Genomic DNA, 4,782 nt, shown 5'->3' with positions numbered 1-4,782 from the left:
TTGTAAAGCAACTGATCGTTTGAATTTATACCTAAATTTACTCTTTTGTTCTTTATAAGACATGTGATTACGAGAGAATTCTAAATTTCACCTTAAAACCTTTATTTTTCAACTCTCAGTCAACCTACTGCCATCCCTCCATAAGGCATGCTTTCTGGCTTGGATATCTTAAACAGGAGAACACATGATCCTCCCTTAGGCTATACTGGGGTAAGGGATTGCCAAGTTGATCAAGTTCGTAAGAAATGTATCACAAAAGTTGATAGGAGGAATTAAGAAATGCACTCCTCCTTAATGATTACAAAGTTATGCAAGATAAATTTACAAACGATACATTTCAAGTAGAGATTTGCAAATCCATGTCGCCTCTGTAACTGTCATAAAGGACTTTTGTAATCCCTCATATCTTACATTTTATGTTCATTTCTTAGTAACCTGACCTCAACCCTGAAACTTGAAAACTCCCAAACGTAACCTTAATCAGGTGTTGACTGGATTGTAATTTGCACACAACCACCAATTAGTGCTAGAGTAATACTTAAGTGGGGCCAATTTGGTGGGCCACAATAACCACTAAGAATCTAATTTTAGTTTTAGTGTATTTATAAACATAACTAAGAATTCAAGGTTTAAGTGGCTATCATCAATCTTTTGAAAAATCTTCAGGTGGCCAACAAACTTCCGCCCCATTTTTATAACTATTATAATTTTAAGGGAACATATATGTACGACCTGTCCTGCTCATGGCAAACAACCTAGTACCATTTTACCATTTTAAATCTTGACGTCACGCCCTGCCCTCCATGATGAATGAGGTCATGAATTTTTTTTTTAATTTTTTTTATAAGAGTTTTTCCTTGAAAGAACAAACTTTTTAAATTTATATATAAATATATAAAGATCCCTTCCTACACTTAAAAATTTCAACTATCTTCAAGGCTTATTATGTGATGCTAGCCTGCCCTTTTGGCTAAAGGCCAAGAGCTTAATTATATCAATTCACCTTCACTTGAGTCTTCATTAGATGCTTAGAGTGATAGGTATGCTTACTAAAACACAGTTCAATCGAAAGAAAATAGCAAATTAAAGAAGGTGTTTAACTTATTTTCCTCTACAAATATAACAAGTTCGGAAAATCTAATAACGACAAATTGAATCATTAATGTGTACAGTTTAAGTGATTGGTTATGACTATTTGTACGATCGTGAAATGATAATTTAAAAGAACATTTGTATAACTTTTTCGTTTAACATTGTCACTCTACAGTCCGACAACTTATCTAATGGCGATCTAGTTAAATCATCAACACACATGGTGCATGTTGATAGTTATGATTTATTCTTGTAATTATCGAATCTTCATTAGTGGGAATCAGCTGACACATTACTGGTCATTTGTCATTTTATCAAATGACCTTAATACGTCTTTTGATTCATAGGGTTTTGAAGAACAATCCATTGGGACATGAACGTTTATCCAATCACTTAACTAGTGTCAGCTTAGTTGATTGTTGCTTGCTTATCTTGAAGTAATCACTAGAGTACAGTCTAGTACCTTTTGCTAGGTTAATTAGTTTAACTTATTTGAATATTTAATGTCATAATCCCGTCTTTGTTAGAAGAGGTATATATATTCCTTACAATTGTGTGGTTTGCCCAAAACAATGGGCTACCTGGTTTTCATTTTATGATTACAAGAATCCGTCTTGAGATTACATTTGATTAGTTCTAAGAAGTATGTTAATTAAGTATGGCATGTGAATGTCTTGCTGGATTCTAACCTAGGTAGCACATTATAAGACTAATGCTAGGGAGACTGTCTATTTAAATCAATTTTTGTAATTTATATGATGTAATTGTTGATGATTGAATTATTACTTAAGTTTTGATTAACGTGCTTATTTCTTATTAATGACAAATCACATGGTTTGCAAATTTGGTCTAAAAAATTGGTCTACTTATAATTATTCAACACATTATTGAAACTTGGAATCTTGTAAGTTACGTGTTAATGTAATTACTTTGGCAAGTTAATAACTGGGATAATGCTAGGAATACCAAAATTTTAAACCAAATGATGTGTCAACAATAGGAAATAAGCACATTAATCAACACTTAAGTAATAATTCAATCATCATCATCCACATCATTTGTTTCACAAAATTTAGTTTAAAAATTTGATCTCCCTAACATTACCTTAATAACTTAATAATACTTTGAATAACGAATTAAAAGATCATATGTTTATCGTAACAGTTGATAATATTATGTAGTTATAGATATTTTTGCTAAAACAATTGATAATAAGTTCATGTAAAAAGAATTAAAGAAAAAAAAAATAGTCTATTGATAATACCACAAAAGAAAATAGCCTAGCAAACACTATCAACAATTACTAATGTCTCATTTTTTTTTTAATGTAAATAATATTGTTTGTTAAAAAAAAAAAAACAATTGTAAGCTACTTTGCTTCGTTTCTTCAAGAATTGACTTGAAACCATGCAACGTGGATCGAGTGTCTATACTAAAACAAAAGATAGATTTCTTCTTCCATTTGACCAATCCTTTATTTTTTTTTATTCCAAGACCTATTTTTTCTATTGTTTATTTTCTTGGGACAACTACACTAACAAATTGGAGTCATAAAATAATCAGTGTTCACATCGGGCTGGAATTCAAAACAAGTGGAAGTAATGGTCATGTTTGGACAAGGGTTTAGCAACAAATTTTTATGATAAACTAATTAAAAATGAAATACAGATCGAGAGGTTTAGTGAGTAGATACAACACATTAAGGGCATGCTTATTTAAACTACATATTAATAGAATTTTTTTGTCAACTAAAAAAAATAAAAAATAATCTTTTATCACAATAAAAAAAGTTAGAGAGTAACATTTATAGATTTCTTAGAGACAGTAACATTTATAGATTTCTTATTCCATTTGACCAATCCTTTATTTTTTGATTCCAAGACCTCTTTTTTAAATTGTTTATTTTCTTGGGACAACTAAACTAACAAATTGGAGTCATAAAATAATCAGTGTTCACATCGGGCTGGAATTCAAAACAAGTGAAAGTAATGGTCATGTTTGGAAAAAGGGCTTAGCAATAAATTTTTATGATAAACTAATTAAAAATGAAATACAGATCGAGAGGTTTAGTGAGTAGATACAATACATTAAGGGCATGCTTCTTTAAACTACATATTAATAGAATTTTTTTTGTCAACCAAAAGAGAATGAAAAGTAATCTTCTATCACAACAAGAAAGTTAAAGATAGTAACATAATTTCACAAAACAAAATTTTCACTCCACTCTCTCATGTTCTCTCTCACTCTCTTCCTCTCTCTTTCAATTTTAAAGAAAATAAAATAAAAATTTTCACACACACTTGTGCGTGGGTATATACTAGTTTAATAGAAATTGAAGAATGATGGAAAAGAGAACAAACGATATTATCTACATTAAGGGGGAGAGAGTGAGCTTAGCCTCACAATGAGCTAGTAATAATGTGGTTCAAATTCGACTTTGGTAAGAATCGAACCTATGATCTCTCACCTACAAATAAAGAAGAATACCACTAGTAGTAGTACTAAGAGACCACTTTTTCAAATTTATACGTGAAATATAAGAGAAAGTTAAAAAGTGAAAATGAATTCAATATCCATATGTGACTAAACGCAGAGAACTCTTTCCGTGGTTTTATTAACGATGTACTTGGATCTACATTTTTGTAAGAACCGAATTAAATACGTTGGCAAACTCTGCAAATACAGAGAAATCATAGCGAGCAAGCATGTGAGCTATTCCATTACCCTTGCTCTCCTGTTGGGTTCTAATTGTAACTGATCTGAGGATCCACCAGACCTCATTTCAGATTTGCTTATTGAAGAAGCTATTTTGTAATCTGTGGATGAACTGTTGTTTGTCCCTTTGCTATGAATGAATCTATCGATCTGTTTTATTTAAAAAAAAAAAACAGGAATAAACCACCCTAGCTCAGAACTCTCTTTCCAGGGGGCGGCCCTAATTAATTAGATGGTTAATTAATAAGTTAAGAGCAGTTTTTGTCTGTTAAAGCTTGTCTAATTCAATACTGGGCGGTCAAATTTAATACTCAGGCTGTGAACGAGGAAGAAAAAACGTACCAGGATATTTTATTTTGCTTTTGTAAGAGGTGTACCTGCTCAATTAGTTTATGCAGTGGTAACTATAGTAGTGCACAACCAGTGAAATTGAATTTCATAACATTATCATTTCATTTTTAGCGCATGCACATGCTTGGTTTTTGTGCTAAGACCCCCATTGCTTATAACTGGATATAAATCATATACCATTTTTTTAGAATTAATGCTAGGAAGACTCGGTGTTTAAAATATTGATATGTGTATCGATATCGGTTACCCTTGATAAAAATTATGAAAATTTGTAATGGGGTGGGTATATCAACTCATTTAGATCTAGTCGAAATTAGAGATAAATTTCTCAAAATAAAATTCAAAAAGTTCAAAATCTACAATGGGTTGTAGTAATTTTTTGCAATGAATCGTTAAATATCATCAATATTTATTCATACTCCTATATCTCCCCGATATCGGGTGAAACTCGCATTTCAAACCCCCTCCCCCCTTTCCATATCGATTTTTTATTTTTCAGGTATTTTCACAGAAATATCGACAAATTTTGTAGATACTTTAAACATTGGGAAGACCACGTATTTATACAACATTGATGTATCATTTCATGTGGCGATTCATACAAACATCTAATGTGGTAAATTC

This window comes from Malus domestica, chromosome 01, assembly GCF_042453785.1.
Source record: "Malus domestica chromosome 01, GDT2T_hap1".
Lineage (NCBI taxonomy): Eukaryota > Viridiplantae > Streptophyta > Magnoliopsida > Rosales > Rosaceae > Malus > Malus domestica.
Note: the sequence above shows the minus strand (reverse complement) of the source record.